Consider the following 27981-nt stretch of genomic DNA (forward strand, 5'->3'; position numbering starts at 1 on the left):
CCTGTCTAGAGCAGATCAGAGCAATTCGTGTGCATCCCACTTCCTTTAAAGAGTAACTGCTTCTTCTTTTCTTTACATCCTTGACACCTAGCCCAACACCTGCCAAAAAGCAACGGCTTCCTAAGAGTTACTGCCTCTCTAAATGAGTTGAGAAATGGATGGTGGATGGATAGAGGCATGTTTGCAGGGAGAAAGGAGGCAGAAAGGAGGTGGGGAGGGGAGGAGGAGAAGGGAGAGATGAACCTAGCTAGGGGCTCCTAGAGCTTGGCATTTACCCACACACTTGCATCGAGTCCTCAGAAGCATTTTTTAATGTCACAGATATAAAACAGGGGGTACTATCTTAGCAAGTGAGCTAACCAACATGAGATGTCTGTATTTACAGGATACACTGAAACCTTTACCGACTAATGGACAACGTAGGCAGGGACGGGGGGAGCGGGGAGAACCGGACTCCGCCATAACACGTGGAAGGATGGTGTCAGCCTCTGTGCCGACCAGCGTGACGAGCTCCCTTGCTGTGAGGCCTTAACCTACAGCGGTGGCCTCCTTGCGGAGAACAGGCCTCCCGCTCCCCAGGCTCATTCGCCACCCTCTCTTCCTCTCCCCTCTCCTTCCCCAACTCGCCTCCTCCTCATGTCAGTTTCCTGCCTTCACTTGTCTTGTTCCCTGGGGTCTTAGAACCTTCTTTTCAAGGTTCTAGGCTCCCCACCTCCACCATTCTCTACAGGTGAATTCGGAACCACTTTCTCATCAAGACCCATCCTGCCACCATCAAAAGCGTAGATCCAGCCTTTAGTACAACCATGAATTAGGAGAAGGTAGTCTTCATTTTCCCACCTCCCCCAGCCCTACTGGAACTCAAGCTACCCTTCCCCTGACCCTCACCAAAGAGCCATTTCCACATCCAGTCCCACAGCTTTCAACAGCATCTCTGCACTAATGATTCTGTAATTTATATCTTCTCTCTCAACTCATCCCTTGACCTCCAGGCTTGTACATCCCGCTGAGTGATTAGGATCTCCAATCGGACTCTAACAGGGATCTTAAGCTTAACACATCTCAAACCAAACCCCTAACTCTCCTCCACTCTACCCCGCGGTCCTCCCCACCTCGCTTGTGGCACCACCATCTGCCCAGTTATTCTGTCATTCATGACCTCTTCCCCCTCTCACTCCAAGAGCAAAGTCTTCAGCAAGTTCCCAGAACTGCACCTTCAAGACATATCTCAAATCTGACCCTCCTTGCAGCCCTTCTGCTGCCCCCGCCTCTCCCCCGATCATTACAACACCCTGCAAACTGGCCTCTGGCTTCTCTTCTTACTTCCCACTAGAGCCAGTCTCCACCCAGAGCCAAAGCGAGCCTTTCCAAAGAGACATCAGCTCACACTGCTCACCTGCGGAAGACCCTCGCAAAACTTGCCATCCACCATCCAGACACCCCACTGTGGCTTCTGAAGGTCCACGCAACCTCAAGTCTAAGTTCCTGAGACTTCGATCACATCTGCTGACACTCTGCCTGCTCCCAGTGCTCTTGAGGGTTTCTGTCCCCAGCGCCACGATCCTTCCCACCCCCCTGCCTTTGGACTTCCTGCTGGTCTAGTCTTCACTGAGATACTCACATGGTTCACTTGCTATCTTTGCTCAAATGTCACCTCCCCAGAGGGTATTTAATACGGCGTCTCTCCATCCCTGCCCTCTCTGCTGCCCCTGCCTCGTCCTTCATTCCACCTTCACCATCTCGTTATATCTATAGACACACACACGCACACACACCTATTCACACATGTATTTGTGGATTATCTGTCTCCACCCAACAATATGAGCTTCATGAGACCTTTTCTGTACTGATCTCAGCTGTATCCCTCATGCCATGGACAGTGCCTGGAACATAGAAGATACTCAACCTAGTTGTTAAACAAGTGGGTGAACTGTCTGCCCCTACCTTGCTCAACGGTGTGTTAATCTGGATTACAAGAACCAAGCTTTGTCCCTTAGCATGTAGTTCATCCTCCTGGCATCTTGCTTTTCGGCAAATAAGCTCGATAAATGCTTGCTACCACAGAACATGTTAAATAAATAATGAAGCATTCACATCACAGAATTCTACATATCCTTACTCCATTTTTCTTAAAAAGCCATAATCCTTATAGAAAAGAAGGAGGATATACCCCAAACTGAGAATGAGATCATCTTTGCATCGTGGGATCATGGTTAAAGTTTAGTTTCTTCTTTGCCTTTTCTCCATTTTCTAATTTTTCTACAATGCAAATGTACCATCAGGACTTCCCTGGTGGCGCAGTGGTTAGGAATCCGCCTGCTAATGCATGGGACCCGGGTTCGAGCCCTGGTCCAGGAAGATCCCACATGCCGCAGAGCAACTAAGCCCGTGCACCATAACTACTGAGCCTGCGCTCTAGAGCCCGCGAGCCACAACTACTGAGCCCATGTGCCACAGCTAATGAAGCCCACGCACCTAGAGCCCGTGCTCTGCAACAAGAGAAGCCACCGCAGTGAGAAGCCCGTGCATCGCAAAGAGCAGCCCCCGCTTGCCACAACTAGAGAAAGCCCGCGCGCAGCAACGAAGATCCAACACAGCCAAAAATAAAATATAAATAAATAAATTTATCTTTTTAAAATGTATAATAAAAATCTAATTTTTTGAAAATTTCAGTGTGCTCCTGTTTAGAGGTAAAACAACTAATCATCTAAGACTCTGGGAGTCGTTGTGCTGAGACCTGAATTCTCACTTCTGCTCCTTACGTTGCCTCAGCCAAGTCACCATTTCTCAGGACTCAGTTTACTCCTCTGAAAAATGAGGGCACCATCTGTTTTTCTTGATATAGAAGTGTGATGAGGCTCAAATGGCAGTGTCTCCACACAAATATTTGGAAAACAGCAGTACATTCTGAAGGGTTATCACTAGTGAATTGTTTCTAGGGCACTGGTGGGTATCATAGAGCTTACCCCCTCTTAGCAAAGATGTTCGCACATCCATGCTTCATCCAAAGGCGTGACTGTTAGTAGAAATGGTAGGCCCTGTAGGGAGGCAAATGGAGAAATCAGTTCATCAGGCAGCCCTTTTCTCCCCCCTAGATTACCATTAGCTAAGTGAGCGCCCACTGTTTACAGACAAGACCTGAGTTTCAGGGTATTCTTCTTAAAGGACCCCTCCTGGGAGGAGGGATACAGTGGCAGCTCAAAGCGGGAGACGGAACCAAGTCAAACCCCCCTTCTTTTGCCTTCTTTTTTCCCTTCAAGTCAGATCCAGATTCCCAACTACATCCATAACCTGCTCAAACATACCAAAACACACACACACACACACACACACACACATATGACTAAACAGCCTTCATTTAAGTTCTGATGATTTTCCCTTTAAAAATAAAAGTGGGTCTGAGAGTCTGTAAAAAATATTAATTTTGTGAAAATCGGGCTGAGTGCTGCAGACCAAGGTTGACAGCAGACACGGGCGCTGGCTCATTACCCGTGCCTAATGTCTCCCATCACAGTCTCAGAGAAGAAGGCTCATTGGGCGGCCATCAAACGAGAACTCCATTAGGATCCTTCCCCCTATAGGGGTCTCAGTTTCCCCATCTATAAAATTAGGAGGATAGACTAGAACAGGGAAGCAGATAGGTGAATATCTCACGTATATCAATTTGTACTCTCCCATTCTTTGAAATCCAAAAGAAATTAGCCTTAACCCTTATTCCATATGCAGCAACAGATCCAGTGTCCTTCCCATTTGCCCAGGGATATTTGGGGGTGGGGATGGAGGGTGTGTTTCTCCAACTCTGGGTTCTCCATGTTTACTGGGTTTGGTTCAGTTTATGGATCATCAGTTCAGCATCCCACGTGTTCTCTCGTTTTCCTATAATATGGCATCTCATACTGGACACTGCCCTATCCCTTCATTCCCCAAAATGCCAACAACACAAGGCTCCATATGTAAAACAGACTTTTTTGTCAGTTTTGGGAAACAAACTACTTAAAATTGGAAATGAGGTATCCAGCTCTTTGAAATCTTTGGCCACTCTGCCATCATGAAGTTCCTGTGTCGTCTGTCCTTCTCTCTGAGGTTCAGCTATCCATCATGTGGTGCAGCCTCTCCTCCCCTACAAGCTCTTTCACCCCCTCTCTTCCCTGCTCATCCATGACTTTGAATTCCTATTAATTATGCAAAGCAACTTAGTTCTCTCTTTGTTTTGCTGTGTTCTTACAGCTTATGTTCCTCAGGGCCCATCTTCAATACCTAAAAGAGCCTATAAAAATACATTCTGAGACAAAGACAGTTTTCTCTCTAAGAGGAGTTCTGATGCCAACTGTGTCTAGCTTTTTTTGACCCTACTCACATATCTGCCATCAATTCCTAGTTCCGGGGCTTCCCTGGTGGCACAGTGGTTGAGAATCTGCCTGCCAATGCAGGGGACACGGGTTCGATCCCTGGTCTGGGAAGATCCCACATGCCGCGGAGCAACTAAGGTCGTGTGCCACAACTACGGAGCCTGTGCTCTAGAGCCCATGAGCCACAACTACTGAGCCCACGTGCTGCAACTACTGAAGCCTGTGCGCCTAGAGCCCATGCTCCACAATGAGAGAAGCCACTGCAATGGGAGGCCCGCACACCGCAGCGAAGAGTAGCCCCCGCTCGCTGCAACTAGAGAAAGCCCGCGTGCAGCAACGAAGACCCAACACAGCCAAAAATAAATAAATAAATAAAAATAAGTAAAATAAAATAAAAAAAAATCCTAGTTCCATGCTTGAAGCAGACACCACGAATCAATTCACCACTATTTGCCACTAATGAGGTCCCTTCCCAACAGAGAACTGTAAGTAGGCACCGCCAGTCAGTAACAGGTGCCACCCTAAGTGCAACATGTTTGCAAATGTTTTGCATCTGAGCCCCAGATGACCTCAAAGTTTCCTTCCAGATTTGACTTTCTAGGGTCTGGTGAGAATAGAATATTCATTGAATAAAATTAACTGAGGACTTCATTAGTCATTTGCATGGAAATATTCCAGGCAATCTGAATAGGATATACTCCAACCTCAAACTTCCCCCTTCCCTCAGCTCCAAGAGTCTGCCACAGATCTGAAAGCAGCCCATATCTGATCATTCCTCTGGATTAAAATATGAAAGATCCTAGTTAAATAAGAATAGCACAACCTCATTCTCTGCTCAGAATGTTTTTCCCTCATCCTTTTCCTTGACCTGACTTCCTCCTGGTCAACCTTCTGGGCTCAGGTGGAATGTCACTTTCTTCAAAAAGAGATCTGTGAACACCCCTCTCACCTCCAAAAATAGATCAGGTCCCCCTCCCCTCACTATGGGCCCTTAGAGCACCATGCACACCCCTCTATAACCCTTATCATCATTTAATTATATAATTATTATTTGTCCACCTTCCATCTAGACTTCAGCCCTAGCACCAAGACGTGCCTGCACATAGTAGATGCTCAGTAAATACCTGCTAAATGATAAATTGATTACTGATTAATTAATATCTACTTTCTGGGGTGGTTGTGCGACTTAGAGATGCACACTGTATATAACATGTTTAGCAAAGTGCCTGGCACACAGTAAGTGTTCCATAAAGGGTAGTGGTAAGAATATGCCTGATACAGGGCTCTGTGCCCTCTCTCTGTATAGCATCTCATTCAATCCTCACAAAACCACACACGAAGGCACTGTGACTGTTCCCAGTTGATAAGTGAGGAAACTGAAGCTCAGAGAAGTGAAGGGTGCCGATGTTGCAAAGTGGTACTGCTGAGATGGAGGCCTAGGCAGCTTAGCCTCAGAGCCTCTGCCTGCAGGTTGTCCAAGAGGGATCAGGGGAGGGTCCTTAGGATGAGGACTTGAAGGTGAGTGAGGTTTCCACTGAAAGGAAAGGACAAGTGTAGCAAATCAGCTGAGGCTTGAGCCTTAGAGTCAGAACAGCCTGAGCTCAAATCCCTCCGTAGCTGCTTCCTAGCTGGGTGCCTTGGGCAAGTGACTTAACCTCTCTGAACCTCAGTGTTCTCCTCTATAAAATGGGGATAATAATACCTCTGTCTGTAATTGTATTATGTAGATGAAACAAGATCCCATAAGTGAAGCACCTGGTACACTGCCTATGCATGATACAGTACTCATAAAAACAGAAGCCAAAATTATTATTTCCTCCTCATTCTCTTCCTTTCTCTTCTCTTCCCTTCTCCCTCCTTCCTCTCCCTATCCCCCATACCCCCACGCACACTTGCATACACCATTTGATTCTTAGAACATCAATTTTAAGTGGGTAAAGTAGTTAAGTAGAGGCTTCTTTACCCACCACCCAGTGGTATGTGTGTTTTGGGGAGAACTGGGGCTTTTTCCCCTAATGCTCTGAAACAAAGAGAGCTTATTGGGCACAATTAATTGTTCAAACTGCCAGAGATTTGAGAGTGGAGGGGTAAACAGATGCTGCTCTGAGCACTGTGCTCATTAACGCAGAGAAAGGATTCATTTTCTATGCATGATTAACTCCCCATCGTCAATGATTTACACAGCAGATGATCAAATGAGAATTTGTTATTCCACAGACAGAGAGTTTGGGCACCAGGCATTCAGCCTCCTTGGGACAGCTCTGTGCCCCAAATTCCTGGGGTGCCTGTGGTTTGTGCCTTGACCCAGGAAGCTGCTGCTTGTCTTTGGCCTGGTTCTCCCAAGGGCTCTAAAAAGAGCAGCTATCCAAAGCAGCTCAGGGTAAGCCACAAGGCCTCCCTCTGTCCCATGACTGGAAGGGACCCAGAGCCCAGCTGCCTTTGGTCTCCATTATGTCTTGCGATTGCTTAAAGGAACACCTGTACTTTGGAATATAAAGCCAAAAGTGGCAGGGCTCATGTTCAACCAAGAAAGGCTCCCAGGACCAAAACAAAGAGTCAGCTTCATAGATTTTGAGATCCATAGAGATTTGTCAAGTATCAATTGAGCATCTACTATGATATTACAAATTACATCGTAGTCTCTTCTTTCTCCATTGGATGGACAATGTCTTCCTTGAAGGCTACATGAGTACCTTCAGTACTGAGTTAGCAGGTAAAAATCCGAGGGGTTCTACATTGCCCTTGCCTTCCAGAAAAGGGTAATTCTACTGCAAGGGCTTTCTTTTCTTTTTTTTTTTTTTTTTTTTTGCAGTACGCAGGCCTCTCACTGTTGTGGCCTCTCCCGTTGCGGAGCACAGGCTCCGGACACGCAGGCTCAGCGGCCATGGCTCACGGGCCCGGCCGCTCTGCGGCATGTGCGATCTTCCCGGACTGGGGCACGAACCCGTGTCCCCTGCATCGGCAGGCAGACTCTCAACCACTGCGCCACCAGGGAAGCCCTGCAAGGGCTTTCTTTTTTTTTTTTTTTTTTAAGATGTTGGGGGTAGGAGTTTATTAATTAATTAATTTATTTTTGCTGTGTTGTGTCTTCGTTTCTGTGCGAGGGCTTTCTCCAGTTGTGGCAAGCGGGGGCCACTCTTCATCACGGTGCGCGGGCCTCTCACTATGGCGGCCTCTCTTGTTGCAGAGCACAGGCTCCAGACGCGCAGGCTCAGCAGTTGTGGCTCACGGGCCTAGTTGCTCCGTGGCATGTGGGATCCTCCCAGACCAGGGCTCGAACCCATGTCTCCTGCATTAGCAGGCAGACTCCCAACCACTGCGCCACCAGGGAAGCCCCTGCAAGGGCTTTCTTTAACCATCAGTGGCACAGAGGCCAAAGAATCAGGAACCACAAGTATTCCAGAGAAAGGACAGGGCCTCTGCCCTTCATGATGTTCAATCAAACAGCCTTAGATTAGTCACCATGAGCCAGGCTTTGTCAGGGAGATGGTGCTGAAGTAGACACATGGCCTACCCATGAGAAGTGGTAATGGGGTAGGGACATGGAGAATTAGAAGACAAAGTTTCCAAATGTTCCATTCTAGATCAAGGCTTATCTGTGATGAATTCCTTACTAGGACTCAGAAACAAGAGAAAAATAAGAACCATCCTTGCGTGACTTTTTCGTAGAACTAAACTTATTTCATTGTTAAAATGATTCCTTATTTTGAAATAATGCTCTTCCTCCCCCCCTTTTCTCTTTTTGTGTTTAAATAAATTTCTTTTATGAAATGACGGTGGTGATAAGATTTGAGTGTTTCAAGGTCTTTTTGGCAAAGTCAAAAGTTGCCAAATCTATGTCAGACACCGCCTGCACCTTCTCAAATGTTAGTGGTTCATGAAGTCTCTAAATCAGGCACCCACAGCTGTGTATAAAAGCAGTACAGATAAAGCTCTATGGGAACTCAGCAAGGAGGGTGAGAAATCTTCTCATTTGGGTGAAATCAACAAAGGCTTTAAAAGAGTTGACATTTGGGCTGAGACTTTAAAGATGGAGGGGCTTTGTACACCTAGAGTTTGAGGTAGATTTGAAAGGGAGAACACAGCTGGAACAAAGGCACAGGGGTGGGAACAGAATCTCACAGTGAGTCATGCTGCAGGAAGAGCAGACCTAGTTTAACCTGAGTAGTGGATTCCAACCTGTGAGCCACCGCCTCCTAGAGGACTGCAGAGGTATTGCAAGGTATCTGCCAATTTGGGGATCAATTTGCCAATGCCTCATCCCTAGTAGAACTACTTTTCAAATGTCTGTAGACCTGTTTATTCAAAAGCATTATTGAATTCATAGATGCATTTGGTCAACAAATTGTTTCCCAAGCCAAGTATATTAAAATATCAACTGTTAGTTTGGCAATCCATGATTTTTTTTAATGTCAAAAAGGGAACCTTATGCCATTTCCTAACCATTCATTCATCAAGTATTTATTGAGAGCCCATTATGTGCCAGGCACCATGCTAGACACAACTTGCTGAAGTAAACAAGATCCGGAGCAGGGAGACCAGTGGGGAGGATGTTGTAATCTGGGTGAAAGATGGGGAAAAGACTTAGACTAGGATGATAGCAGAGGAAAGAATGAAAAGTGGCCAGACTTGGGCATATTTTGAAAGTAGAATAAAAAATGTAGACTTGCTGGTGGATTTGGTGCTTAAGGGTCAGAGGAAGAGGAATTAAAAGTTACTCCTAGGATTTTAGCCTGGACAACTGGTTAGATGATGATAGATAGCACTGTATGAGAAAATAAGAAAGGGTTGGAACCATTGGACAACAGAGTGAGGCTTGTGAAGGTGGGTGACAGGGTCACTGGAACTAATCCTGGAGGTCAGATCAAGAGGGTGGGGACCTTAAATGCCAGAGCAAGAAGTCTGAACATTCATAACTGAAGGCACTTTCTTTAATCACCCCCCAAAGTCAGAAGCTTGGGATCCCTGAGGATGCTTGGGGGAGATGCTCTTTATTCAACTATACTTGCTGAGTACCAACTATATACAAGACGCTGCACTTAGCATCATGGGGGATACTAAGAAAGGCAGGACATAATTTCTGCCCTGAAGGCACCATAATCTGATCAGCTGAGTTTCAAGATTTACTGATGAGAAGAGCAAGCATCCCATCTTTGAATAGTGGCATAATAAGATAGGCTCTGGGGGCAAGTTGGGATTCCAGAAGTTGCCAAGATCTCTATGAGGAATCAGGTGGAAATATCCTGAGTTACATCAGGGTGGGTCTCCTCTGCATCTTTTTGTCAAGAGAGTCAACCTCATGCTACATAAAAACAGTCTTGATACACTCACTTTATTCAGTTTCCACTCTGCATCCTTCACCCTGACCACTGGAATGGACTTCATTGGTGCACCCAATCTGGACCGCCCCTTACTAGCCCAATGCAGCCATCCCCCAGATGCTGCGAGTACTGGCTACTAGGCTCACATCTGCCCTGGGGGAGAATTGCTCTCAAACAGGAGCCACTTCACCCAGAAAGCCCACTTTGGGCACATCCCTCCCCCAGAGCATCCTGTATACAATGACTAACTAACCTGGAGTTTAAAAAGGCTAACCCTGGGGCTTCCCTGGTGGCACAGTGGTTGAGAGTCCGCCTGCGGATGCAGGGGACACGGGTTCGTGCCCCGGTCTGGGAGGATCCCATGTGCCGCGGAGCGGCTGGGCCCGTGAGCCATGGCCGCTGAGCCTGCGTGTCCGGAGCCTGTGCTCCGCAACGGGAGAGGTCACGGCAGTGGGAGGCCCGCATACCGCAAAAAAAAAAAAAAAAAAAAAAAAGGCTCACCCTGGGGCCCCAAGGCAGATCAATTCTGCAGCACAGTTCATGCTCCAGAGCTCTCTGTGGGATTGGGCTGTGGCTAGTCTCCAACTGAGACCATATCTTTGTTTAATTCCTTCTCCTGGGCTTTCCTGCTTCCCCCACTCCCACTTGTTTCTGAGAGCTCAATCTATCACATGCATGAGAACCCCAGGGAACCCAACCTAAAATATCACCTCTGCACTTTACTCTCTAACACAGTACTATTATTAATCATAACTAACATTTCTGAGCTCCTACTACATGCCAGACAGCATGCAAAGAGCTTCACGTACCTTCTAGGATCCCAAAGGTTCAGTGCCATGACCCCCATTTCACAGGTGAGGAAATGGAAGCTCTGAGAGGTTATCATGTGTGGCATTCCTAACACGTTTCCTCTGACCTCTCAGAAGGAATCCAGACCTAGAGGGCTGTACTTCTCCTTCTGCAAAACATCTGTTTCCTCCCCCTACGTGTTCCTTGGTCCTCATCTTTCCTCTTACTACCTTTGCACCCATCCCCCCCTGAAATCCACTGGTCAATTACATGGGTTTCACTGCTCAAGATCTCCTAGGGCAGAAAATTCAATTGATTTCCATCTATTTTAGTTTTCTCTCAGAATGGCTTTTTTAAATTGGCAATAAGCACTTTAGTTCTCCCAAGAATTGTTTGCTCAACAAAATGTTCGTAGCATTCTTAATAGTTATGTGTGTTGAGGGGAGAGAGGATGTCCAACCACCGTCTCTTCTAGATGCTGAAAATAATTGACAAGATCTGGGTCTGCTGTAGAATCACAGAGGCTTCTCTCTCCCAAAGAATCAAGTCTCAGTGCCAGCAGAGTCAAAGGGGAAATATTGTGAAATCCCAAACACTTCCCTGAAGGAAGGGGCATGAGAATGAGCATGACTTATACTAGCCATCTCTAAAAAAAAAGGGGTGGTGGTGTGGTGGGCAGAGGGCTGTTCCTTTTGCCGGGAGTGTCTTTTCCCTTTCTCCAACCATTGAGCTCCTACTCATGCTTCAAAACCCAGTTTAAATGTCATCACTTCTAAGATTTACATGAGCTTCCCCAGCCCCCAACACAGACATTGATTTCTGTGGACATACAGAGTACAACCCACTCTCAGAATATAGAATGGCAGCAAGAGCTCATTTCTGGGTGAGATAACCCAGGATCAAATTCTCACTCCTTCACTGGCTATGTGACTTTCTGCGAGTCATTCAACTTCTCTAAGCCTCAGTTTCCTCATCAGCAAAATGTTAGTGCACACAAACAGCACTCTGCCTGGAACACGATAAATGCTCAGTAAAATGGTAGCAAATTTCTTCATTACTATCATCATGATCACTCCTTCCTCTGAATTCCCATAAGCACCATTTTCCTATTGTCCATTCCATTAATTTGCTATTTACCCTAGATGGCCTTGTTTTGTTAATTAACATCTCAAGTGTGCATATCTCCTCTCCTTAACTACACTGCAAGGTCCCTGGGGACAGGAATGCATCTTATACTATTATATCCTGTACAGCTGTGAGAACAGTACCAAACACGTAGTATGTGCTCAAATATTTTCTGAATAAATTCTTAAAGCGTTGGCTATGAGTACAGGTACTTATTTTGCTTGGCAACAGAATAACATTTTGTATTTACATTCTCATTTCCAAGGCTAATTGATGTGGGTCTTATAATCATAAAAACCCCTCTAAACCCTCCCCTAATAATGGCAGAAGCCATCAACTAAACAAACCATTAGATGTATCAGCAATCTATTAATCTGCTCTTAGTGGGGGGACACTGGTTGATTTTTCAGCTGTCTGCCTACACAGAGGGATTGGATTTAACTGGAATATTGTTTGGTTTCCAGCTTTCCATCAGCACTGCTTACTCTATGAAATGAGGATTAGGTGATAATGGAGCTAATATAAATATGGAGTTTGAGACAGACATGCAGATAGCATCTAACACAGTTCCCAGCATATTGCAAATCTTTAATACATGGCAGCTCTAAAAATGTGGGGAGAAAGCAGAGGTGGGTAACAGAAAGGAGGTTCAACCCTGGCTCTGCCACTTGCCAGCTGTATGACCTTGGGCAAGTCATTTGATCTCACTGACATCCAGTTTTCTCGTAAGTAAAATGGGGATAAAAATATCTGCATTGTGGGGCTATTGTGAAGATTAAGTGAGATTATATGTGTAATACGACAGCTGTCTGTATTGGCACAGCTGACACAGTGGAGGAAAAGGGCCAGAGTACCTGCCCTCACGAAGTTCATAATCTAGGGGAAGACACACACAATCAGTTAGGACAAGAGGATAGTCAGTGCTGCTACAGAGGTGGTACAGAGAACTGAGGAGACACACAAGAAGGCAAGAGAACAGCCTGGGCCCCTGTGGTGGTGTCACTGAAGGCTTCCCCCAAAGAAGGATTCGCTGGCCATTACAATTTCATTGCCCAGCTTCACATCCATCTTCCATCACCTCTGGATGAAGCTGAGCTGCAACTACATCCCTACTTTTCAAGCTGCAACCCTAGCAGGTTCTGTAAGATGTAAGCCAGAGGTGACTACAAGGCTGGAGGAGGCTGTATTTGCTTCCCAGGAATGCCGGAGCAAAGTGCCACCAACTGGTTGGCTTACAAAACAGAATTTTATTCTCTCACAGTTCTGGAGGCTAGAAGTCCAAAATCAAGGTGGCGGCAGGGTGGGTTCTTTCTGAGGGCTGAGAGAATCTGTTCCATGCCTCGCCCCTAGCTTCTGGTGGTTCGCTATCAATTGTTGGTATTCCTTGGCTGGTATAAGCATCACCCCAATCTCTGCCTTCACGTTCCACTGGACTGTGTGTCCAAACTACCCCTTTTAATAAGGACAACAGTCATTTTGGATTAGTATGACCTATTCCAGCATGACCTCATCTTGACTAATTACATCTGCAATGACCCTATTCCCAAATAAGGTCCCATTCTGAGGTGCTGGGGGCTAGGACTTAACCCTATGAATTTGAGGGCTGGGGGGATGCAATTCAACCCTTAAAAAGGGCAGAAGGGACTGCTCCTTCCAGTCTGCATCCTGTTCCCATCAGTGTCAATGGCTCTCCCCTGACCCTGGGCAGTGCCAGGTGGTTCCAGAAACAGCAGTTAGCTCCTGCGTCCAGGTGTTTTTTCTCACACTGCCGGAAACAGCTTCATTGTGCCCCATCATTCACCAGTATCAGCTGGCCAGGGCCACCCCCTCCGAGGCAGTCTCAGCCCTGTGGGGACCCTCCTCCAAACACCTAGATTCTAAAACCCAGCCTCTTCCCTTTAGGTATTAGCTTCTTTCTGCCTGTGAGAGGCAGTCTCTGACATGGTCCCCCCATGATCCCTGCCCTCTGATATTTGTGCCCTCGTGCCATCACCTCCCCTGGCATGTAGGACAGACTTGCTGACTCGCTTCTACTAGAAAACGGCAGAGATGATGGGATGTCACTTCAGAGATTAGATAACAGGACTGTGGCCACTGTCAAGGATGTTTTCTTATGCTTGTTCAGTCTGATGATGTTTTGTTTTGCCATATTGCAAGCTGCCCTATGGAGGCCCATGTGGCAGGGAACTGAGGGAGGCCTCCAGCAAATAGATGGGGATAAACTGAGGGCTTCAGTCCAAAAGCCCATGGGGAACTGAATCCTGCCAGAAACCACGTGAGTGAGCTTAGAAGCAGATCCCTCCTCAGTCGAGCCTTCAGATGAGACCCCAGCCTCGGCTGCCACTTTTACTGTTGTTATGAGAGACCCTGATGGAGAAGATCCAGCTAAGCCATGCCCAGGTTCCCAAACCACAGAAAATATGAGATAATGAATGGTTGTTTTAAGCTACTGAGTTGTGGGATGCAGTTACTATCTCTATGACCTCAGTGTTCCCTTTTTATCTTTTCCATCTTCCAAAAAGTGCTTAACCAACTCCCTATTAAATTCTCTCAGTTAAATTAGTTCCTATGATTTCTATTTTCCTGATTAGACACCAACTAACACAAGATGACATCTAAATTGTGACCCGGAGGACGAGCAGGGGTTAGCTAAGCAAAAGGATGGGAAGAGTGTTTCAGGAAAAGGATAAAACATGTGTAAAGGCTGGGCGCCATTCATTCTTTAAACATATTTCTTAAATACCACTATGTGCCAGGCCTGGTCCTAGGAATGAGATTATGAATGAGAGAACAAGGTCCTACCCTCATGAAGATGATCCCACAGGTAAGCCAAAACCGGTACATCAGAGACAGCCCCCCACATGTATCCTGTCAAGATAGGAGCACTTGCCTTGGAGTCCTTAATCTAGGCACGAGATGAGGAACTACCTCCCGGCTTCAGCATCTCATCTGTGAAGCAAGGATGGCAATGTCTCCCTCCCAGGACTGCAGCACTGACCAGATGAGGTTGGGGGTGGGAGGCGCTTAAAGAAGCTTTGTGTAGGAGTCCTACTTTAATAACTGGCACTCTCAACTCAGAATGATCCAAGTTCTTCATCTGCCCACGTGGCCAGAGGCCCTCTGCTGGCCTGGAGCTAGCTGCAGACAAGGCCTGGGTTAACAGGATTAAACAAAGAGCCTGTTGCTTCTGGCCCCAGCCAGCGGGTTGCTGGTCATTGATAAAAACCAGCTATAATAAAAAGAGCAACCTCCCCCTGGCCACCCACCCCATAAATATCAGCTACCAAGGGCTACTGAATTACCTTTAGAAGATGGATGACACCAAGCTGGAAGGCTGCTTGATAAGGTTTCCCTTTGAATAATTCCATGTAGAAAACTGGGTTTGAGAAATGAGGTCCTTCCACCAGCTCAGCCCCACCCATGCTGTCTCTGCCAGGTGCTTTCAAGATAAACATGTTTCCTTATGGGCTGCCAGAGCATCTGCGACAAAGGAATAAAACTTACTGTCAGGTCCCAGGAAAGAATCTACTCCTGCCCAAGACATAAAAGGTGGTTTTGCCTTATTATTATTGTTCATGATTTGTAGTACTAACTTATTAATAACAGCTATGATTTATTAAGCATATTCTATGTGCCAGGCAGTGTGCAAAGCATGTGATCTCATTAAATCCTTAAACAACCATATGAGGCAAGTCATGTTATTCTCTCCATTTGGTTGCTGAGAAAACTAAAGCTCGGAGAGGTAATATGACTTTCTCAAGGTCACACAGCTAGTAAGTGTTGGAACTGGGACTCAAACCCACGCCCTTAACAGGAATCAGCAAACTTGTTCTGTAAAGTGTCAGACAGCAAATATTTTGGGCTTTGTAGGCCATCCTGTCTCTGTTGCAACTACTTACATCTGTCCTTGTAGTACAAAAGCAGCCATGGACTATACATAAACAAATGGGCATGGCTTTGTTCCAATAAAACTTAATTTTCACAAACAGGCAAAGGACCTGATTCGACAGGTCAATGGACCATGCCCTACTATGGCAACCTCTACTCTTAGCAGTTATATGGCACTAACTCTACATTTGGACTTTGCAGTTTCCTCCACTTCTTTATTTCCACGTAGAAAATGTACTGGCTCCTCATGGAGTTATTTCATTTATTCAATTCATTTATAATTCCTTTACTGCCTTCTTGAAGGCTCTAGCTTTAAGGAAAATAACAGAGATTCTGTGAGGTGGAGAAGCAAGATTGAAATTTGTAATTTGTAATTTCAATCATTCATTGTATAAGTGAGGAATAGACCTGTTGAGCTACGGTAACAATAAATCCCCAAATCTTAGACTTAGAAAAGGGCTTCTTAAACTCGGCATTGTTGACTTGGGGGGCTGGATAATTCTTTGTTATCCTGTGTATTGTTGGGAAAGGGGTGGAGGGGGAGGGTTAGGGAAGTCTTTCCCGTGGAAGTGTCAAGAACTCTGAGGGGTGTGTAGGAATCAACTAGATAAAGAGGAGGGGAAAAGAGTTGTAGGCAGAGAAGTGGGAGTGAAGGAGCCTGCTGTGTCTGGGGGGAGCTGAAAGGTCAGCGGGATGAACACACAGGAAACAAAGGGTGAGTGTTGTATGAGGCGGCTTAAGAGGATGAGGGCCAGATCACCCAGGGGTGCTATGAGAGTTTACAGAGTTTGGTTTTGCTCTTACAGGCAATGAGAAGTCACCCAGTTTTCATCAGGGAGTGAATAATTTACTTTGCATTTTGAAGAGATCACTCAAGCTGCAGTGTGGTGAATGAGGTAGAAGGGGGTGGGGTGGATGCAGGGAGACAGATCAGCTGACTGTTACCGCCCTTCCAGGTGAGAGGTGATGGGAGCTCAGGGTGGTGGTGGGGAAGACAGAGAAGAGTGCATAGATTTCAGAGATAATTAGGATGCGAGATGTCAAGAGGGGAGAGGTTTTCAAACTGTCATCCTTTCTGGCCTGTACTGCCAGATGGATGGTTGTGAGGCTCACTAAGACAAGAAACACTGGAGAAGGACCAGGTTTGGGGGTAAGGGAGTAGGGAGACAATACGGTCTGTAATAGACTGCGAGCTTAACAAGTCTTTGAGGCGGCCAGGTGAAAATATCAAGAAGGCAGCCAGATATATTTGTCTGCAAACCAGAGGAAAGATGAGGCTGAAGTTACTAATCCAAAAATTATCAGAACAATGCTCAACCCTTGCATTGCAGCTTGTGGTTTGGACCCCAATCCGTGGCTTCATCATTCGTGGCTGGTTATCCTTGACTAAATGGCAGTAACTATAACAACTCTACAAAGATAGAGTTTGCTTCCCTCAGAATTCATTCATTCATTCAGCAAACAGTTTTGGATCTCCTCATTTGTGACTGGTTATCCTCGATTCAGTGGCGATCAACCTAAACTCTACAGAGATAGAACCATTTGTCTGCTTCCCTCAGAATTCACTCATTCATTCATTTATTCAACAAACAGTCTTGGACAATACTGTGTACCAGATTTTGTCCTTGGGGGGGCTGATGCTACAGCAGTAAAGAGGACCCACAAGGTTACGGTCTTTACAGGCGTTTGGTATTTTATGGCTTCTTCCTTTGTGTGAGTTGCTCACAACGAGGAACTCTTGTTCTTGCATGTCTGGTCTGGAGTAAATCGCCCCCCACTGAAGGAAGTGCTTGCCTGTAAAATGACCTCAAATTTTTAATAGGAAAATAGAATTAGAGTATCTCAGCCTTGTACTGTTAGGATCCATTTAATTCCATGACGTCAAATAGATTTCTTCTCACATGCCAACTTTAACTGATTCATATTGACTGCCTGGAGAAATAGGCTGAGAATGTTTCAGCCAGAAAAAAACAAAGTGATCAATTAGTGATGTCTGTCAGGGGTTTGCTATGGAAGAGTGAGATGCAATGTGTCCATGGTTCTGATCCCAACTCTACCTTTTCATGTATTGCTGAATTCTGTTTGATAATATCTTGTTAAGGAACTTTGAGTCTATGTCAAAGATATTGGTCTATTATTTTCTTTTTTTAAGTCAGCTTTTCTTATGAGAGTTATGCTGACCTAATGATATGAGTTGAAAACAATTCTTTATTTTCTGAAAGGGTTTGTGTAATCTTGGCATAATTTTATCCTTAAATATTTGATAAAATGGGCCTATAGTTGTGGCAGAGAGAAGTCAAGAAGAGTTTTTAAATTGTGAATTCAATTCTTTTTTTTTTTGGCAGTATGCGGGCCTCTCACCGTTGTGGCCTCTCCCGCTGCGGAGCACAGGCTCTGGACGCACAGGCTCAGCGGCCATGGCTCATGGGCCCAGCCGCTCTGCGGCATGTGGGATCCTCCCAGACAGGGGCACAAACCCGCGTCCCTTGCATCAGCAGGCAGACTCCCAACCACTGCGCCACCAGGGAAGCCCGTGAATTCAATTCTTAAATAGATACAGGGCTTTTTAGATTTTCTATTTCTTCTTTTGTTAATTTCAGTATGTTGTATTCTTCGAGGAATTTGTACATTTCACTTAAGTTGTCGAAGGTAACCCATTAATTTAAAAGGTGTGAAACTAAACCTTAGATATGACAACTGACGGGCCCCAGGACACAGAGTAAATGACAGATGATCAAATATAGGAATGCAGGGCTTCAGAGGCTGAGTCAGTTGTTCTCAATCTGCCACATCCAGATGTATCCCACTTGCAAAAGCCACAGGGAAATTGACAAAGGATCTTTCCCCAAATGACACACACCTGCATTTTAAATGCCCACATGCTGCAATATTTAGCATGATCTGGTGACTTAAGAGAAAAAGAGCTGCCCAGGGTAAAAAAATCACCATTAGCGCCAAACTGGAGCCTCAGATTTTAGCGATCTTACCTGCCAAAGCCTGAGGCTTTTTGAAAAAACTCGTGGTTCACAAGAAAGAGAAACCCACTCCATTTAGGTTGCCCTGGGAAGTATCTCAGGCTGCTTTTCCCTCGGTTGAGTACAAGAAGCCAGGCCACCCATGCAGATTATTGCCCTATTGAATCTAGGCCTCGCCATTGGAAGAAAAGTCCCTGAGGACCTTCTCTGCCTGGCCTGACCTACTTAGATGTGATATGCCTAGTGAGAATGGGAATGGAGCTGATGGGGATGGACAAGAAGACAGGCCCGGTGTGGCCCAAGGGAGATGAGCTCACAGGACTCGGCTCAAAATGCCTCTGGGGGAAGGTCTCTCCAGAGGAGAAGCATCTGTTAAATCTGGACACTCAGTGCCCTGCTTAAAATTTTTCAGTGACACCCCGTGCACTCATGAAATAATCCGAACTCCTGCACGTGGCCTCCAGGGCACTGCATGACCTGATGGCTCCACGCTTCTTTCCCCATCCTTCCCCCGAGCACTGTCTTCCTTGAGTGAGACTGACCTACTTTTACCTGCAAAACGGTAACACGCTCTCCCTTCCCTCGGGGCCTGTCATGGGCTGTCCCGTTCGCCTGAACTCTGTTCTTCCTCTATTTTCACTTGGCTTGTCCTCCTCGATCTTCAGGTGTCAGCTTAAAGATCACTTACTCCGCAGTGCTTCCCAACACCCCAAGTCTGGGGCCCTCCTTTGTGCTTCCACAGCCTGCTGCGCTCACTCGTTGCTCTGGAACAACTTGCCTATCCATGTGCCAGTATCCCTCCCTAGTCTGTGAGCTACCTGGCCTCTCCGCTGAGTCCCACAGTCCTATGATCAATTGCCTACTTGATGTCTGCTTTTGGATGCTTATAAGCACGTCGGGCCTAACCCGGCTGATACCAAACTCCCACTGCCCCTCCCAAACGGTTCCTCCCACAGCCTGTCCCATCCCAGCAAACCGCACCTCCATCCATTTAACTGCTCAAGCCAAAAACCTGGGAGTCATCCTTAACTCCTCTCATTTCATCACATCCCACATCTTATTCATCAGCAAATATACCTTTCCAAATATACCGTCCAGAGTCTGGCCACATCCCGACGAGAAAGTAAGAGAGAAAAACGAGAAAAGCCAAAAAAGTTTGCGTAATAAGCAAGTTACCGCTGGGGGAAACTGCTGGGGACCCTCTGGGAGACTGTGGTGAACACACCTCAGAATCTTCCCACGGAGGATGGGGGATGGGACGTTAAGCCACCAACTCCCATCCCCCAGTGGTTAAAGGTTGCTCTGAGAGTGTCAATTTCTCCGCACTTCCAGGTTATACCAGAGCTCAGCAAGATGAGCTCTCAGGCAGAGGAAAAGCTGTCAGCGGCACACTCTGAAATGTTTGAAGCTTAAGAAAAACTCAGGTGGACCAAAGAGATGCAAGGTGGGGCATCTACTATATTGGGGAAAAAAGTCTCCTGTAAGAAATCGGAACCCCAGGCATACTGGTACCAAGGCATGGGGGTCTGATTTTTAGTTTTTTGGTTTTTTTTTTTGCAGTACGCGGGCCTCTCACTGCTGTGGCCTCTCCCGTTGCGGAGCACAGGCTCCGGATGCGCAGGCTCAGCGGCCACGGCTCACGGACCCAGCCGCTCCGCAGCATGCGGGATCCTCCCGGACCGGGTCAAGAACCTGAGTCCCCTACATCGGCAGGCAGACTCTCAACCACTGCGCCACCAGGGAAGCCCGGGGGTCTGATTTTTATATTCCCTGAATGATACAGAAATCCTCAGCCAAAAAATCAGCATAAATATAAGTCTGGATTTTGAAGCTCTTGAGCCTCAGGAGAAACAAAGGCAAAAACATTGCATAAACATGGAATCCATTACCAGGAAGGTCTGTTGGGGCTCCCCCCCCCCGCACAGAGTCCATGGACAGCAAGCCAGACCATTGGAAATGACCAGCAGAAAGAGGACAGCTCCAGCCCCTCCCCGCCCCAGCATGGAGCTTCTCCCACGTGGATACAGCAGTTAGAACTGAGAGGACAGTCAGCTCACCAAGGACATGTTAAAAAGAAACATCCCAACAATGAGATACCACTGCACACCTATTAGAATGGCAAAAATCCAAAAGACTGACGACACCAAATGCTGGAGAGCGTGTGAAGCAACAGGAACTCTCCCACACTGCTGGTGGGGATGCAAAATGAAACAGTCACTTTGCAAGATGATTGGGCGGCTTCTTACAAAACCAAACATACTCTTACCCATGTGGTCCAGCAAACACGCTCCTTGCTATTTTCCAAAATGAATTAAACACGTCCACACAAAAACCTGCTCGCAGATGTCTGTAGCAGCTTTATTCATAAGTGCCAAACCTGGAATGAACCAAGTTGAGCTTCAATTGATAAATGGGTAAATAAACTGTGGCACATCCACACAGTGTAATGTTATTCAGCGCTACAAAGAAATGAGCTATCAAACCATGAGAAGACATGGAGGAACCTTAAACACATCTTACTAAGTGAAAGAAGCCAATTTAAAAAACTAAATACCTTACGATTCCAATTATATGATACTCTGGAAAAGGAAAAACTAAGGAGATGGTAAAGAGATCAGTGGTTGCCAGGGGCTGGGGCAGGGAGGGATGAAAAGGTGGAGCACAGAGGATTTTTAGGGCAGTGAAATTATTCTGTACGATACTACAATGGTGGATACATGCCATTACACATTTGTCTGAACCCACAGAACGGACAACACAGAGTGCACCTGAATGTAAACTATGGACTTTGGGTGATAACAATGTGCCAGCGCAGGTCTGCTGATTGTCATAAATGCCCCACTCTCGTGGAGGATACTGATAGCCAGGGAGGCTGTGTATCTGTGGGGACTCTGTGCTCTCCGCCGAGTTTGGCTATGAAACTAAAACTGCTCTAAAAGATAAAATCTATGACACAAAACAGAACAGAACAAAAGGAAATATCTCTTCCCCTCTCTCTCCTTCCCATCGCAACACAGCAGGAAAAAAGGAGCAAGAAAGTGTAGGGAGCAGGGCAGTAAGAGGCCAGAGCCACCCCCAAGTCCAGTCCACGCTGGCAAACAAAAGGGGGAACTTTGAATGAAATATGTCAGTTGAAAAATGGCCTGGTGACTAGGCTATTTTAATAGCTCAAGGAGATTGAAGAGTTATGGAATCCAACTGACTTATCAGGTGGCAAGAAGGTGGGATGGGGGTGGGAGGTGTAACAGAGACTGGCTTCATAGTAGTTACTGGAGAAAATAAAATAATTTCATGTTTTGTTTTCTCAATGAGAAAAGACTTCTCAATCAATCAGGCTCCAGAGGCTATTTCTGAGCTCTTTTACAAATCAGATAAATTCTCCCTTGTTTCTACACTGAATGTTTACCCTTATATATACTGCAGGCGCACATGCATGCATGCGCGCGTGCGCACACACACACACACACACAGCTGAGAAAAGCCTTTATGGCTGGCAACATCCTAACACCTGCTCTGGTCTTGTTGGCAGCACACAGGCCATTTAACAAGAATATGCTCTGGCTCTGCTGAGAAGCAGAGTATCAATAACAATCATAATTACAAAATCTCACACTTCTATCCCATTTTGTTTCAGGAGGTTTAAAACACTTGGCAGACTTTAATTCATTAGCATGGGTACACACACTCACCAACCATGGGAGGAATAGCAATTGTGACATGCTCCTGCCCAAGCCTGATATTATGGTGTGATAAGATCCCAGAACATCTGTCAGACAGTTACACGTAGCACCATGTCCTGCAACTGTTCTGCAAAGGTTGAGACAACTTCCCTCAAGGCTTTCCATGCCCCAGCGGTCAATGGGCTGCCATATTGGTTCTTGGAGTTTTATCCAAAGTGGTTATTTCTTCTCTACTTTGACTTGCGTCTCATCTCACAGCTTCTACGGATATGGAAAGACTGACGAGGCCCCCAGAGAACAGTTTTCTAGCAACAGTGAGGGTCTTGGTCGTGACCCACCTGCTACCGCACACCCTTCCTCTCCCCCACAAAGCACGGGGTAGCCCTATCAAGTAAAAACTTGGCCAAGTGCAGCAAAAAATGCCCTGATCCTTATCGCTTTCCAGGATCAGAGAGACAGAGATGGAAATGAGTTAAGGCTGGGGGCGGGGGTGTGTTCCCTCAGTGCCGCGTTCCCCCCACCACAGGACCTTTGCATGGGCTGCTCCCTCCACCTGGGACACACCCACCCCCATGCTCCCCCCCTCACTTAATTCCAGCACCTCCTTTAGAGCTCAGCACAGGTCACCTCCCCAACTCTGATGCAAACTTCTTTGTTAGACACTCTCACAGAAAGAAGCAAGTCCATTTCTCCATATTTTGTTCACTTTGTAACAATTTACTCATTTTTGAGATTATTTGATTATGATCTGCCCCCACGGCCACCTGGACTTTAATTTCCAATAGAGCAAGGCCGGTGGCTAATTTTGTTCACCAACATAGCTCCAGAATTTAGCACATTGCCTGGTACAGCAGATACTCAATAAATATTTTAATGAATAAATCAATGAATCCTATTTCACTGAGAAATACAAACACATTTGATAAATACTTGTTGAATAAATTAACCAATATCTTTAAAACTGGCTTAATATTAGTACCTACTTAATAATAGGACCTACCTAATAGAGCTATTAGAATTACAGTGTTAATGCAAATAAAACTCTTAACAGTGCCTGGCACATAACAAGCAACCAGTAAATATGAGTTAATCTTATTGTTCATATCGGTACCCCCATAATAGGAAGATACTTTGAATTATTATGTAAAGGGAGTTTTCTTCTTTTTGTTTTCTGGTAACCCAGCCAGCCCTTCTTTCAGCCTGGGCAACATTTTTCAGGTATGGAAACAGAGGCTCAAAGAGACCCTGAACTGTACAGCTGGTAAATGGCAGAACCTGGATTCCAATCTACTTCTCTCAGACTTCAGAACACTAGTGTTTAACCCACATTTTCTCAAACCATCTAGCAACTGTCCAATGAATAAACAAACAGAACTTCAACTTTATTCATCTGAAAGATCAGCTTATTTTTTTATTTGTCCTCTGAAGAGAAAATATCATTTTACTCAAGAATCACTGTCATTACAAAAAGTACTTAAAACGATAATAATCCCATGTCTAGCTGCGAAACAAATTCTCCTTTTTTATTACAACAAAGACAAGGGTGTACTGATGCATTATTGGAAACGATTCTCTCTATCCTTGGTTTGGGCTGTAGCTCACCACAAGTTGCTGCCTCAGCCAATATTACTTAAAGACGGTGACTTTGTTTCGTTTTAGTCGCATGAAGCGTACTTTAAAAGCAAACAGGAGGCCCTGCTTGAAAAATCGATTACATGTTTCCATTTTAATGTAAACATTTAGTGTCCAACCCTCCACCTCACCACCTCATTAGCATTTGAAGGCAAACCCCCACTGCAGACAATTACTTCAAAACCTTTTTTAATTTTCAGGCAGAGAAAGCAAAGGCAGCAAAATAGAGACCTTAGCTGATAGTTGATCAAATGCAATAATCGTGATGAGGGCTGTGGGGCAAACTGCAGGAGAAATGGGAAAATATCAGCTTCAAATCCATCTCTGAGTCCAGGAAGATACTCAGGTGCTTATTTGGATTTTTAGAGAATCTTTCAAGTTCTGTTTTGCAAATACTGCACCTCCAAAACATACCAATAAATAAAATGGATTTTATCATGGTCAATTTATGCCCTAAATGACCAAATTTTCCTTTTCTCCATGCTGAGGAGTCACCCCTCTGAGGATACTAGAGAAGACGCCTTGGCTAAAACCCACAGGATCAGAAACGAAAGTGCTGTTTGAAGCCCAGTGCTGTCCCCCACTGGTGACATGGTGTCCTGCCTCCAAAGCCACAGAAAGCAGCCTGCACTCTTCCTGAAAAACATTCAGCCTGTCTGCGCCATCCACCCAGCACGCCAGGTGTGATTGAGGCAATTGAGGCTGAGTGCAGAGTGCTCCATTTCAGGCTGAAATCACGCCAAAGACCCCTGACAAAAGCTACATTCAGCACCTCCAATTCCACATTCCATCCTGCGCGTTGTCTGCCATTATCACCCAGGATTCCAAAAGTACTTGGCCGCATTAAATAAGAGTCAGGAAGGAAAAGCATAGCAAGGGACTGCTTGAGGACGCAAAGCTGCAATAATGAAAAGGGACGCAGCCAGAGACGTCAGCTGAGCTCTGAAAACAGACGCGGCTTAATGAGCAGGAGGGAGGTTGGGTTTCTCCAAAAAGGCAGATTCAACCAGGTAAGAACTAGATCATCACGCTCTACAGATGGGGGGGCACCTTGGTTCAGCACCTTTCAGGTTTGGCAGTACTCATTAAAACTAAAAAAGGCATGTGCTCTAGGGTCCAGACGTTTCTCTGGCTGGCAACTCTGCTGGAGAAAAATGCAGATGGATGCAATGCGCACAAGGAGGGATACATAAGGATTTTCAACACTGAGTTGCTTGTAAGAGCCAAACGGTGGGAAATGATCTAACATCTGTCTACAGAGGAACAGTCACACTGTGGAATACTATGCAGCAGCAAAGCGATTATGCCCTAAGTGGAATTGATAATAATATCCACACATACCTGTCCAGGGCTTGAGATGTTCCAGAAACTCTCGTAAGTGCCTTCCATGCATTAAACGGTTTAATCCTTATAACCGTCCTTGAGTAGTTCTGCAGTTAGGCTCACAGAGCAACTCCGGCACCAAGACGTGAAATGACCTGTTACCCAGTGCAAGTCCTTGTGCCCGACACACCGTGAGGCCAAACGATACTAAAACGTCGGAGTTTGGAGCAGAGAGAGGTTTACTGTGGGGCCCTGCAAGGATAACTGGGGGGCTCATGCCTTAAAAAAACCCAAACTCCCGAAAGCTTTCAGCAAAGCCCTTTTATAGGAAAGGTGAGGGAGGGGCGTGGTTAGTTGCTGCAGACTTCTTGGTGGCAGATCCTTTGTTCTTGAGGCCAGGTCCCAACGTTCCATAAACCTCCACCAAAACAAATGTTACCCTCTGTTCTGACGAGAGAGGGAAAGGTCCCAAGGCTCAACTTTCACCTCAGAGGTCCAGGCCCCCGGCTAAGGGGGCGGGGGGAGGGTTCCTGCGCAGGCCGGTTACCCTGCCTGGGTCTTCCCGCCTGTGCCTAGGCTTAGCTGGAGGCGCCCTCAGGGCCAGACCCCAGACCCTGCCCAGCCGTCATCACTGAGGGAGCCAGGCGCCCAAGACCCGCCGGCTCTCGGGCTCCTCAGGCTGCCCAAAGCGGGGCTGGGCCCGAGGACCGCAACCCACGGAGACCACCGCCGCCATTAGGTCGCGGAGGTGGGGATGCGGGAGAGGTTCGCGGCTGCTCCGAGGCCTGTCCCCGCGCCCCCCAGCTCACCCGCTGGCCGGAGACCAGAGGGCCCCGGGGAGAAGGTGGCGAACCGCCTCGTACCGCACTCTCTGCCGGAAAGACCCCTGCGAGGCTGGGACCAGGACCACTAACCTGCAAGCTAACGGTCTCGTGCTCGCAGTAAAGGTGGCGGGCTAAGGCTCTCGCGCTAATGGTCTCGCGATAACACTAACAGCTGCGCCCCTGCCCCGCCCCTGTTACACACCTGCCCAGGATCACGCAAGTCCGCAGGGCGTTTAAACTCACACCAGCTGGATCCAAAAGTCAGAGTGCCTGCCTCTCAAGGAATTTTAAAACAGATTTTTGCCCTTTAAATTAAAAAAAAAAAAAAAAAAAGCATGATGTTGTGGAATGATACCTACAATCTGCATCTTCCAGCTGGAGTCTCAGGTGCCAAAGAGCCTCATAGCCTGTGGCCTCTCGTTGCTTAAATGGCATTGAATGAACCTGGCCACCAAACCACTCTCTCACTCCTTCCTCTGCCTCCCGGGCTCATCATTCCCTTCCCATAGCACATTATTATTATTATGTTTAGATATGTTCATTCATTCAGTCAGGTCTCAGTCAAGTTTGTCGTCCTGGGGGCTCTTTTGTTTCTTCAACATGTGCCCTACGCCAAACCGGCAGTGGGGGAAGGGAGTACCTGGATGGGTGGATTTTAGAGTCTGACAGCCCTAGGTTTGAATCTGTGCTCTGCCTGTGTGTCCTTGGGCAAGTGACTTCGCCTTTGTGAGCCTCATTTTCCTCATCTGTTAAATGGGGACATTAATAGTTCCTACCTCATGGGTTGTGAGGATAATGTTTGGGAAATGTTTAGCATAATTCTTGGTACATGGTAAGCCTCTCTCTGGTCCATATTCAGAGGGGGAAAAAAATCACATTTTCTTATGCCTTCCTTCTTTGGGATGCGCCTGACTCTACCCAAAGGAGGAAAAGTAGCAGATTCAGTTCAACATATAACATTTACTGACCATCATCCAGTCTACAACTCCTCTTCCTGTTGGCACATGGACTTCCATTTTGGAAGCTCTCCCACTGAGAATGGTTCTGGGATGAGTGTCCCTTCCCACTGTTGAAACCCATAAGGGGACAGGAGACTGACACAGTTTCCTCTAGTCACCTGCTTTCCCCAGAGGCTTGGAATCTTGAGCTGGTGACGAAAGGATGTAGAGATGGTTGAGGCTGTGAACTGGACAATTTCTGCCGATGGACATGTGCTATAATTCTTGATGCTGATTCCCTTGCAAGCCTGGTCCTCCAGCCCATCATTCATTCCATACACCCCATAGACTTCCACATATTCTCTTTTAGTTGAAGGAAACTGGAGTTAGGTTTGTGTCCCTTGCTGATACCTACTGTCCACAAGATGCTGTGGATGTGGGAACTAATATGATGTCATCAGTCCCTGTGCTCAAGTCGTCCACAGCCTTGCAGGGAAGTTCAGAGCACTCTCATCAGGTGCATGGTTAGGTAGTATTCATCCTCCCCACCTCCCCAAAAAGGCAGTATCTGAGTGGAGCTGAGATGAGAGAGAAGGGCAGGAGAGTCATGACTGAACCAATGATATTTGATTTCTCTGCATTCTACGACCCCATTCTAGAGACCAGAGACTATACCCAAGCTTAATCTTATGGGCCTATTTAGAAGTCTGGCTAATTAATGGCTGTAAAAGCAGTTTGGACTTTGCAAGTCTTTTATAATATGCCTCATTTAGTCATAATGGGCTCGAGACTGCCTCAGGCATCTTCAAGAAAATTAAAAATCCAGTAGGCAGTGGAATTGCCTCTACCTGGTTTCCCTATTAGTTTTATTTTTATTATGATTGCAAATAGCGGCATTACTAATGGTACCTTGGACCAGGAAGCCTTTCCAGGGAAGGCCTTGCTGTTTCCCCATGTCCACAGCATGATTTATTGGTCTTTTAGCCAGCCGTGTGCTGGCTCCTTCCTCATGGTATTAAACTCTCATCAAACGGAGGGGAGCTGCAGGGCTCCTGAACATGTGACCCACTACAAAGGGAAACACCGTGTATTACCCTCCAGCTTGACAATACAAATCCTAATTGATCTTTGTCTAAT

The sequence above is a fragment of the Mesoplodon mirus genome (genome assembly GCF_964341445.2).
Source record: "Mesoplodon mirus genome assembly, chromosome: 13".
Lineage (NCBI taxonomy): Eukaryota > Metazoa > Chordata > Mammalia > Artiodactyla > Ziphiidae > Mesoplodon > Mesoplodon mirus.